Source organism: Epinephelus fuscoguttatus, linkage group LG10, assembly GCF_011397635.1.
Source record: "Epinephelus fuscoguttatus linkage group LG10, E.fuscoguttatus.final_Chr_v1".
Taxonomy (NCBI): Eukaryota; Metazoa; Chordata; class Actinopteri; order Perciformes; family Serranidae; genus Epinephelus; species Epinephelus fuscoguttatus.
In genome coordinates this window covers 5,703,509-5,716,544 of record NC_064761.1, presented here as the reverse complement: position 1 = coordinate 5,716,544, position 13,036 = coordinate 5,703,509, and the positions used below count along the sequence as shown (strand labels likewise).

The 13,036-nt window shown below is 41.2% G+C and overlaps 1 protein-coding gene across 1 annotated transcript in view; it reads right to left on the bottom strand.

Moving 5' to 3' along the window:
• The window catches only part of si:ch211-51h4.2 (uncharacterized), a 142,946-nt gene that overhangs the window by 45,306 nt on the left and 84,604 nt on the right, over nucleotides 1-13,036 (bottom strand). The window lies entirely within an intron of this gene.

Below are 13,036 nucleotides of genomic sequence, written 5' to 3'. Positions count from 1 at the left end.
TAATAATAAGCTGACAGATGGATTTATATCGTCTCCCACAGTACCCACACATAATTGGGGTTGGTAAATCATTCCAAATAAGATTACTTTTATCACAACTGTTTTTGGGGACTGCTTCAATATAAGAAGAAAAAAATGCTAGATATCATAAATACAGGAATGTGTATTTTCCTTCTCAAATTTTATGCATTCATTCATATTCTACAGGCTGGGTGGGAAGTTATGGTGGAGGTTTGTGGTCTTATAAGGGAATTTTAGTTTTAACAGGGTGGCCCAAACTATTTTGGAGACTTTACAAGAGACTGCGTAATGTTGAAGGCATGGCAGTCTTATTTAGGCCTGGTTTCTCTTCTTCCCTTTTTGAGACAAGACTGTCTCCAAGCTTGACATGGAAACAGAGACTTATACTTTTAAAGCCTCGCAAGGACACCATCATGAATTAACGTCACATTTATCAGCAAGACTGAGCCGTGCTAGGCTGAAATGAAGCATGACCTTAGTTCTGGCACTGCGCTGAATCACAAAACATGCTCAATCAGGGAGATGAGATGATCTTTAGAAACTGACAATGTGTCACTCCTACTATACTTGACATTGGCATTCATTTCCTTGTGTATTATTACGGCATCGCTCAGTGCTGTATGTCTACTGGGTGCTCTGCCTGTGAGCTTTATTGTACTCCCCACTGAATGATTATTAAGGGAAGAATTTTAAGAGCAAAGCCTATTCAGAAGATCACATTTGACTGTGTAACTTTAGTGGCTTAATTCTATACTCTGTGCAATTCTAATTGTTTTAGCTCGTCTTTTCTGATGTCAATTAGCTTTGGCCTTTCATATCTATTATTTTAGGTTCTAGTGCCTTGGTTGCATCATGTGAGCAAAACAATCAGTACAAAGTGTTCTTGGGCAAACAGACCGTGTGGGTGTCCCCAGGTTCGACTGCCATTTTGGTTCATGTATGTGCAGCAGGGCAAAGTGCAAAAGGCCTAGGTGAAGTGGAATATATATCGGAGGGTGTGGTATATCATAAATACACTCTCAGCCAATAACATTACTGCTCTTATAGCTCTGATACAGCTCAGCCAATAACAGTGATGCATGATGACAACAGCTCAACAAATGCGAAGGACATCATATTGCTGTGTGGAAGGTTTTGAGTGGTGAACACACAGCACCACAAATCTGCAGTCAGAGGCAAATAGTGTGCGTTTATATTACAGTTCATTTCTTCACCTGGGTTATAAATAAAGAAGAAAATCATTTTTTTTGCTGAAGTTGTTTACATGATCACGTCAATCCAACACTTATCAGTTTTAATTCAGCTGTATCTCGTGTTATAAATGGTCACATCATATTGTAATTAATGTGGTGCCAGCATTTGCATTTAGGAATGAAACAAGAGACACCACTGTGGCTTAAAAAGGAAGTTGGAGAGAAGGCTGCGATGTACAGGATTAATAAACCCTCGTAAACCAACGTTTACCTCATGAAAAGCAGGATACTGAGTTATAACTGACCCATCTGATGTGTGTAGAGGTGTGTGTGGTTCTTCTGCAAATTTCCGATGTTATTTGCACATGAGCCAATCAAGGTAAACACAGTTGCCCTCTGGTGAGGCACTACTCAGACCAGAGGCTGCAGATTTATCACCATCCATGTCCTGCTGCCTTCAGATGCTGCAGGGATTAAAGCAGCTCTTACCTTTCTTGCATTTCACACAGCACTCAGAAAAAATTTGAACATCCACAACTCCCGCCTCCTTCCAAAGTCCCTTCCCCTGCTCCTGCAACTCCACCTCCCTCCAAAGGCCTACTCCCCCCTCCTCCATTATGTCCTCATTATGTCTATGATAGACGTAGGCATTGGCAAGGTAACGTTAGATACACGGAAGAGGAGAGCAAGTGTAACGTTACAACAAAGACAGTCAAACACAACCCTGGAGTTTTAAAACTTAACCGGAGTCAGTGATGACTGATGACTTTTACAATAAGGTTACAGTGCTAACATTAGATAGTAACGTTAACATTACTAGTAAGTGGAAACGCACAAGGAAGATTCCATTTCAGAGGCTATGCTACTGTAGGCTAACGTTAGCCATTAGCAACTGGATGCTAACTGGTGCCAATCCCCTTTGATCTGACATCAGATGTGACGGGACAGTCGATATAGAGATACATTTATGTGCTGATTGCAGATAGTTGCATTGAATAGTGGTTTTGTGGCTATTTATTGCATTGTTAATGTGCCTGATATTCTGGAAACCTGCCTGTGAGGTTTTGGTGACGTGTGTGCACTGTCCGCCGATCAGCCAAACATCGGCTTACACCGGCTGCGCTCCCCCTGCACTGACAGTAGACCTGGATTTAGCTGGCAAGCTTTAAGCGCACCTTCGGCGAAGCCTTTTGGCACGAAACTGTCACTGCGCCAAGCTGGATCTGTCGACACCTCCCCCTGCTGCGCCGCCACACCCATCTTAGCGCACCTTGGTCTGCCAAACTACCAAACTGAGTGCGCCTCGGGTTGCACTGCTCGAAACTAGCTCTGTGCGGGGTTCGCCACCCTGTGCTGTGCCGGGAAACTAGAGCCCAGAGTGGCAGAGCTGGCCCCACCTCCCACACATACAGCAGATTGTGAGGTTCTGACACACAGAGCTCTCCTCTGGGTTGAAGAGCAAAAATGCATCAGTGACTAATGTATTAATCTTACTGCAAATTAGAAAGTGAGTTGTTGAGATAACTGTACAAGATAATGTTTATGTAACATAAATAAACAAGAAATATATCTTATGAATTTCTCCAATACCAATAGAACCGTTAACGTTGGGCCTTATCAAAACTATGGTCTTTAATAATTTTCCCCTGGGATCCGTTTCATACTGGGTTTCGGTACCCATCCTTGGTCAGGAGCCATGTTGAGGGGGTGGATGGGTCAAAAGAAAACAGGACTTTCCCCAGGTGACTGATGTTCGTGTTACACATGAAACCATGTGAACTTGGTACGTCATCACCATCTTTTTTTTCCTAAAAATAACCACAGTAAGTTTATGCAAGCTCTTCTCATAAACTTTACTTATGTCTTCCTATGAAAAGTAACGCACCCAAATTCGTACGTACCCCATGTAATGATGAGCCAGCCAGACTTTCCCCAGGAGATGTGTGTTCAGAACCATGTGAAATCTGAGTGAACACCATTTCAGTGTAAGTCTTCACTGTGTTTCTTTTCTTAAACCTAACCACAGCATCTTTACTTATTTAAACCAATCCTCAGTAATTTTACATTAATTGCGCAACTTTACGTTAAGGACGTAATGTCATTCGCGGTGCACTAGTTTGTGGGATATCATATGAACCATTCTATGAGGATAAGCTGCTCTACATTATGTATGTAATGTGATGACGCCATTTGTCGAATCTAATTAGTAAGTTATCATATGAACCATTATATGTGCATTTTCGTAATCATACAAACTGCTGAATGACGATATGTGGGTGTCATTTTTCTGTCATTTACTGTTTCCAAAGTCAAGAATAAAGTTACCATCCTATCATTCAGTTACCATCAGTAGTACCATCAGTAGTTGTTGGTATCTAATCTGAAGATGTTCACACTAGATTATGCAAAGGATAAAGTATCTCAGACTATAACAATATAACTGAGACTGTACTGTCAACTGCTACATCAAGTGTGGTATTATTTGCAGCTAGGATATGTGTATTATGAGAGATAATCATGTCTGACCAGCAGTCCCAAAAAGGCCCCCAGTAGGGATTTCCCCTTGGATTCGCAAAGTGTTTAAGTCTGGTGGAAATCAGCCTGATAATCCTTTAGGGTACAGCTAGTCTTTGAAGGTTTTCTAAAAAACAAAAGCAGGAGACTGGGAAACTGAGGATGAATCACAAGTTCTTTGTTTGAAACCAAAGGCCATAAAGTTAGGCTGCGGGAAGAGAGAGAGAGAGAGAGAGAAAGCAAGTCATGGACAAGTAAGTTTTCTCCTCTCTCTGCGGCACTGGCTGTTGGTCTCATTGAATCGGCAGTGCACAGTGCAGCTCTGAGAGATTTATCCATTCATTTGTTGTGGCTACGCTCGAATGCACCCAACAACACACCATTTCTATTTTATTCTACTAGTCTTTCACTCTGCTGGGTGGCTCAACAGAATTATGTCCCCAACGATAATTATCAATCAAAATTATGGTCTAAAAAATGGAGGCAGAGGAAATTGCTTACCAGGACGTCAAGCAGGAACAGGACCCCAAAAAGAAGTAGTGTGATAAGAGAGAGAGAGAGAGAGGTGAGAGAAAGCAAGGCGAGAGAGAGGATTTGCATCTGTGCACTGTAAGCTATGATGATTTCAGTCAACTTATGGTAACAAACTGTGCCAGACTACAGGCCTTTTGAAGAACAAATAATGACAACTCAAATGCTTTACATTAACTTCTTGGTTCAGTGTTTGAAAGTAACTAGCTTGTAGAATGTGTTGCACCTGAGGGCAACAGTGTTTAGCTGTTACCATGTTTGTGCTAGAAGATTCAATTTAATTCGATTTTATTTATAATTAAGCAATATCACACGAGAGGGAGTGATGTTGTACTGTGATATCATCACGGCTGTGATTCGGTCGAAGGCCGAAGACAATTACAGCCGTGACGATATCACAGTACAACATCACGAGCTCGAGCATGATATTGCTTTTATACAACAGTTCAACAGTTAAATAAGCAAGGCTGATTAAGAAATGTTGAAAAATGAGGACAAAATAGATAATTTAAGAATTTTATTTGTCTTCCGCCAACAAAAATAGTTCCCTCAGGACTCTGCTGTCACCGTTGCTATGTAACGCAGACATGGTGCGCCAGGCACTTACTCTTTATACACATTTATCAGCACGTTTCCATTAATTGTGCAGCCGGTGAAATAAGTCTCTGGTGACTGCATGGTGGACTGTCGCTTCACAGGCACAGCCGACTCTGCCTTCTGATCTGACAGTATGTTGCTTTTCTCCAAGTCATTGAGCTCCGCTGATGAAACACTGACAAACCTGGATGTGTGCTCAGGTGGATTCAGCTTCTCCTCTCCCTCATCTTCCTCTGATGACCATTCATAGTTCAATTCAAAACTTATTTTAAGAAATAAATCCATATTTTTGGCTGTTTGACAGTGGATGAATTAATTAGCCTACAACGCAACTGCTGACCTAACTGACACTAACAGTCAGTTTTGATTTGATTGTTGATTGCAATCAGCTGTGAGGCGGAGTGATACATACACAGTGAAATAACCGTGATGTTGTACTCCAATATCATCACTGTTTTACTGTCCCTCGACCAATCAGATTGCAGGGCCGGAACTAACTGTTGTATAAAGCCCAATATCACTATTCACACTTTGCCTCAGAGGGCTTTACAGCACATGACACCTCCTTGGACCCTCACAGCGGATAAGGAAAAACTCCACCCAAAAAAAAACCTTTAACAGGGAAAAATGGTAGAAACCTCACAAGGAACTACTGAGGAGAACATGATGCAAAAAACCCCTTCCGTCATAAAGATATGCAGAAAGCATAAAAAATGTTAAAATGGGGATAACAACACAACACACACTTCAGGACAGCCTCTCCTTGAGGGCATCATGGTGCTGCAATTGTAAAGACAGAAGTGAGAGCGTGAAGGTTTTGAAATCCTGCCCTTTCTTAAGTATGCATACCTGGCTAGCTGCTTCATAAAGCTGGCCTACCTGATGCGGAGGGGGCCTTTCAAATGCTATTTGATGTCAAATACTTTATTTAAAACATAATGACCCCTAATGCACACTAATTCCATTTCATTGAGGTTTTGAGCCTTGTGAAGTGGCATGGTAGCAAAATTCATGGATTCTGCCGATGTTAACAGACAGTTAAAATACAATTTCATTGTTGTGTTACACCAGTCCAGTCACCAGAAGAAAATGTTAGCATACTATGTTTCTGCCACGAATACATTAAATTTGTATGTTTTATATTTATCATATCAACGTTTTGAAAGTGACACAGTATGTCCTCCTGAACCTGAACTTTTGTATGGTATATATTTTTAATTTCTCCTAGCTGAGAAAAAAACTTGGCAACGGTGATAAATTCCCAATGTCTTCAAACAAGTACTCTCTCATTACCACTATCTTAGCTTGTTACTGTTGCTAAAATTGGTCAAATTTCTGTCATATCAAACTACACGTTTTTAATGATAAATAATTTAACAGGTTTTGTACCTTGTCCATTTTTGTGTCAGGGTCAGCTGCAGACTGACCTTGTTTTTCACATGAATTAGTGTATTGTGCTCTTATTACCACTAGATGGCACAAAAAGAGTATCCACGAATGAGGACAACAGGCCTAGGTTAAGCAGATTGAAGTAGAAGGTCCAGGAAACCCACAATGCAGTGTCCTCATATGAGATCACAGGCTTTCAGGAGGATTGGGTGATCAGGTGATTTAGCGACTCATCGCTGTGTCTCCTCTGACTTTTTAGACACCAAATGTGGCTGTTTTTTAAATACCTGATGCTGTTTTCCACCAGGCACAGAACCATTAAAAGCAGTTGTTTTTTACAGAGACAGTGCTGCTTTCCCCGCAGGGATTTTGCTTCCAAAACCGGGCACCCTAATTACACGCAGGTTAACCACAGCGTTGCTAAAAAAAAAGAAAAAAAAACTTTCAACATATTCACTACATAATAACATGAAAATATAACATATCCATGGTTTGCAGAAACACACAAAGCCAACACATTTCCTGGCAACTGGGCTTTCTAAAAAGGCTGTAAGAGCTAACTATAGGTTTTTAACGACCCCAACATTCTACAGCCAAGGTAGAGCCTATGGATCACTTGAATGGCTCATAGTGCCCTATTATCCCACCAGAACACTGCGGTTTCTTAAGTCTCCAAAAGTAGAACAGGAGCCAGAGCCTTCAGCTATCAGGATCGTCTTCTGTGGAATTATCTTCCTGTTTTGGTCCAGGAGGCAGACACAGTCTCCACATTCAAGACTAGACTTAAGACTTTCCTTTTTGATAAAGCTTATAGTCAGGGCTGGCTCAGGCTTGTCTTGGACCAGCCCCTAGTTAGGCTGACATAGGCCTAGTCTGCCGGGGGACCTCCTATAATACACTGAGCACCTCTCCTCGCTCTCTCCTTTGCTAACATTCATGTCCTGTTACTGCATCTTGCTAACTCGGCTCTACTGCATGTCACTAACTCGACTTCTTCTCCGGAGCCTTTGTGCTTCACTATGTGGCAGGTTACCTCGTATCACAGCTGCACCTGGATTGTGTGATGTGGTTGTGCTGCTGCCGTGGTCCTGCCTGATGCCGCCTACTACTACTGCTGCTGTTATTATTAGTCATACTTCTACTGTTAACACATGATTATTGTCACATACATATACTATCATATATTAACATATACTTACAACATATTGTACCACAATGACCGTAATTATTATTAGAATACTATTACTTAAATTAATGTTGTTGTAAGCTACTGTCAAACTGTCTATCTATGTCTGTCCATACTGGAAGAGGGATCCCTCCTCAGTTGCTCTTCCTGAGGTTTCTACCATTTTTTCCCCCATTAAAGGGTTTTTCCTCATCTGCTGTGAGAGTCCAAAGGACAGAGGGATGTCGTATGCTGTAAAGCCCTGTGAGGCAAATTGTGATTTGTGATATTGGGCTTTATAAATAAAATTGATTGATTGAATGGGTCAGTGCAAAAGAGGTGTGAACTGTAAGATATGCTGTAGTTTTGGGCTTTGTTGACTATTGTTTTACAGAAAATGAACCTGCAGTCACAGTGATAGCCTCTTTGAACTTAGCTGGACTTGCTGATCGTTGATGCAAATGAAGCTATGAGACTCTACAAACTCATTGAGGCAAATGGCACCGCATTGGTCGAAGTCCTTTTGTTCCCAGGATCTTGAGAATCACATGCACTGTGCTCCTAGAGGTGCAAAGCACAGACTAAGGAAGAGGCACATGTGTAATTGGGATTCCAAAAAAAGTGGCAAGGGGTAAACTGATAGTGAACAACTCATCTCTTAAAAGTCATTTGAACCACAGTTCCAAATAGACCTTAATAGACTCCCTGATGCATCCATCAGATAAAGATTGATGAAGAGGCAACCTCCGAGATCTCTTCCACTATGGATCCATTGGTTGGGAGCTATCAGTATATCATGCAGATTGGCCTGCCTGTCTTTCTTTGGAGCCCCCGGAGGACAAATTTAGAGGACAGATCTGTCTGTCTCAGACAGATTCACCGTGGTGTGACACAGGCGGAGCAGCCATACTGAACTAAGTGATGTCAGCCCCTCTTGCTGTGTTGCCTAGAGGGACAGCATGGGATGGCAGCTAGCCTCATCTCCTCAGTGGGAAGGGCATTTTTGCCGGGAGGATGCATGAGGACTAAACAGGTGAAATTTGTCTTTCCAGGAAGATGAAAGATCCTTCCTGGCTTCTCTAGAAAGCTGACGTTTGCTTGGCTGACAACAGCTGGTCAAGGATGGATAACTAGTGAATTTGTAACAAAGGGGAAATGCAGCATTGCTCACTTCTCTTTAGCTGCTGGAGGTCGAGACAAATAAGCAGAAACAAAGGAACACCTTCCTATCACAAAACATTGAGGGTGACAATGTCAATCTTCCCTGAGTCCAGCCTGACTACAGTTGGGACTCTTTCTGTAACTGTGGCACTCGCCCCAAATCAGTTACTGAACTGCACAGCTGCACAACACACAAGCTACAGCTTCACTATGGTGAAGGTCTTCAGGGACTGTAAGTGGACACCAACAAAACACCAAAGGAGACCATCAACAACCAGGCCACCAGGAGGTATTTCTTTTAGCTATTTCACTTCATCCTTGTCCTTCTCCTAAACATCTCCTTGTCAGTCCTGCAGACAGAGGTCACACATACACTCAGTGCCCGCTCACACCAGACAGCGGCACAATTACATTTATTTGCTCATTTATTGGAGTACCTGGTGCTGGAAGCTTGGTGAAGTAATGACTAAATTTGTTATGTTACGCCATAGCTAAAATTGGTTGTGGCTAGTTTCATTCATGGTAATTATATACAAAGATAGGGCTGGGCAATATGGCCAAAAATGTTATTACGATAAACATTTCCATATTAACTGATATTAGTAATTATCATGCTAAAAAGTCAAATCATTTTTTCTTTCAAGTTTAAAAGGCTGATTTTTTTCCTATTGAGTGACAGCTGAAGATACCAGACAATTAACTGTAGTTCAAATTATTATTTATTATGAGAACATGACAGACACTTGCCAAACAGCCGAACACTTCACAAATATGACTAGACAATTCTAGTCAAATAATGTCAGTTAATAAAACCATCCAGATCATATATATGACATACAAGTAAACTCAGTGCACCTTATGCCAGATCACCAAGAGGACCTGACAGTGCAAACATGTCGGCCAATCTCAAAATCCGGGCGTAACATGATCTGGCCCCAAGCAGAAGAAGTATACTAGATGGAGGGTGACAAAGCACTGAAAACAAGGCCGACCTTCCCACCATCCAGTGTACACCACATTTCATCCAGCTTCCGTGTGAATCCACATGGATGAAAAGTTAAACACACAGCCCTGTTAGATCCATATGAAATAGAGCACTTAGCTGAAGGCTCATCTAACCATGCACTCAGTGAACTAAAAGTAAAAGGAGAGTTTAGGTTTTTGCGGTGCATGCATTGACCTAAGAACTCTGTATATGTGGAGAGAGAAAGTAAAACCTGTTTACAGCGCACTGAAATAACTCTGAAATGTTATCATGAATCGATAAATGGAGCTCCCCTGTGAAAAAACTTGCCATTATAGAGCATTGCTTTGCCACGGAACACTGCTCTCAGAATCTGGTGTGTAGGTTGGACACAAAACAAAAAAACAGCAGCCTGAAGCTCATAAATCTCAGAGAAGTATCCCAGAGGAGAGAGACTTATTGTGTGGAGCTGCTGTAAGTTGTTTTGCCAGAAGCTGATCAGTAAAGTACATCAAAGGTCAGATACAGCCAATTGTTGGGCATAGCTCGGTGAAATTTGTCACGGCTGTGTATCTCATGCAAGCAGTGCAGCAGAGTATTTTCTTGAGATTAAAACGTAGTACCTGTTCATTTTATATTTTAAGTCTTTGGCTTTTTTCCCATTTGTTTTTAAAATCTGCCTGAAAAACATGGTGCACAATCTGAATTTAGAGAGGTGAAAGCTCTGAACTAAGACATGAATTATTGGATTTGATGGATATAGCATCATATATAAGGTTTCGTGTTTTGTCAGTCTTGCTAAGAGTCGGGATGATATGTAGAATATCCACTTAAAACATAAAAAGGTTGAAAATGCATTCATTGGTATGTGTAGTCAGTTTCTTGGTGGTAGAGAAGTTGTAAAATGTGTTAATCAAGAAGTAATGTAACATAGCAAAGAAGGTAGGACAGAAATGAGCGTGTTGAACTGTGTTAGGAGAGTAGGCCTACTGGTCCATGCAATGCGTTCTCATCCCAACTCATCAAATATTGCTTTGTCAGTGGACTGGACTTTCATGTCTACATATGACACACTTGGTACCCTCATATCACCATAAAAGGTGCCTTCTCATGATGGTGTCTGAAGCCAAAATCATTGACAAAGCAGCTGTACCTGATGAATTGGGAATGAAAGCGGGCTGGTCCATGATATCCTTGCTGTTTGTGTTTGTACAAGGATTCCATTATTTGCACTATTATTATTTTGACATAAGTGATAGTCCAATGATATAGAATTGCACTGCCATAAAGTTGGGGACTTTGTGAGAGACAAATTAAAAATATAAAAGGTCACAATCAAAAAAAAAAAAAAAAATAGCAGAGGCTGAGGTATCCTGACTGTAGTGCCTAGTTGGGATCAAACTTCAAAAACATTGGGCCTCATTCACTAGTATCTGCGTAGAAATGTTCTTTGCATACAAAATAATTGTGCATGCAAAATTATTGTTGGATTCATGACATGTGTGCAAGTCATCAGAGGGAAACCTTTCCTGTGTCCTCATCACAAAAATTTAGTGCTGGAGTGGAGAGATGAAGATAAAACAGAACTTTTTGGATGCAATGAGCAAGGATATGTTTGAGAAAAAAGGGTGCAAAATTTCATGAAAAGAACACCTGTCCAACTGTTAAACACAGGGTGGATTTAGGCTTGGGTGGTATCTATAAAATTAGATACTGCCCAAGCCTAATTCACAGTAAACAAAATTTTGAACATGGGTATCCAAACCTTTGCATGTCACTGTAAATACAAAAAACATACACTTACAAACAAGGCAGAAAATATTAGCCTCATTGTGGCAGACTACATCACACATTTGTTATGTTCATATGGCCACTGTCTTGGATTGCTATCTATATTTAATGAGGAGAGTGGAGTTTAATTTCCACTGCAAAAAAGTGCAGTCTGACTCTGAACCTCAACGTCCCTGAGGCTGGTTTCTATGTTAACGGTAGAATATAGCATGTTAAATGTTCTCTCCACATGCGTCTTAGACTCTTCAGTTTACGGACATTGTGGATGGTCTGTGCTCTCAGGTGCATCTGGAGTTCACTGCTGATGGTTGTAATACAAGATTGCCTCTCTCTGGACCGTATTTGCTCTCCCATCCTGGGTGACGCTTTAACTGCTCTCCTTAAATGTCTGCTGAAGGTCTCAGAGAATCCTGCCTTTTCAACCAGTGCTGACGGTCTCTGTCTCTCTGTCTCCTGCAGTGTGGGCACATGTGATCATCTGACAACAATGCTCAATGTCAGTCATGGTCGATCACAAATCAGCTTATAATAGCTGAATTTTCTGTATGTTATTGGTTTAAAAGGGTCCTTTTGAACCCAATAAAACTTTCTAGGCATGACAGGCTTCAGCATTCATCCCAACCAAGCAATCTTACATCTGCTATTCTCCACTGCTGTCATCTCTACTTTCAACTTGTATGGGCATTTCTTACAAAACCCTGTTGTATCGCACAAGTTTCTTATTACTTCTAGAATCATCCAGCAAAATCTTATTATTTTAACAAACCACCTATTGCCACAAGTATGACAAATCTTTTTCCTGGCAAGGATTTTAACACATTAGACAATCCAGTCCTCCTTTCTTTGCCTAAAACAAAGTCATCCCCTTGAATTTCCTGCCTCCATAATCCCTGACCCTCTGCCTATGGAGAGGTTGTGGCAGTTATTCACAGAAACAGATCAGCGTCCTGTAGTGCTCTCGCCTGGGAGACAATAAAACACATGCTCTCCTGGGGGGGGTGGGGGGGAGGGGTTCTGCCTTGGCACAAGAGTAAATTTAGAAAACTGGAAAATAGCACTTTGGATAAAATAATGTTTTCTATGTGTTTTGGCTTAAATTTGCTTTGTCATAATCTTTTTTCCATTTTTATTAATACAGAAGGTGCAGGACGTAATTCTGGAGAAATATAGTTGATTGTTGAGTGTCATTCAGGCTGTCAAACACTGATGCTTTGGGCTGGTTTGGTTAGAATACCAACCCAAGTTCATCGGTATTTAGAAACTTGGATATGAGACTCAACAGTCAATGATACTTTTCCAGAATTACTGACTAAACCTTTAAAGAGCTTCCCTGACATCAAACAAAATTGTCAGCTTGTTTCAGTCTGTTTCTATCTTCGGTCTGACATTGTGTTCAATCGAACTGATTTCTGTTGGGGAGGGGAACTCAATTTTCCCCAACCAATCACTAGTGACCAGTGTATCCACCTGCATGGATCTGCATCATTAGAACGCCAGCAAATGCCTGCATGGAATAGGTGGAGTCTGCACATCATTTGACAGTTGTCTCAGCTGGCAGCCACATCAAATCCACCACTAAACTTCAGTGGCAAGAGCGGCATATAGGTCATCATGACTACATGGTTCATAAAAACACAAACAAGTCAAGGGAAACTGGTGAGATAGAGAACTAATGAATGTCATTCAGGATTAAATAAAATCACATTGTGA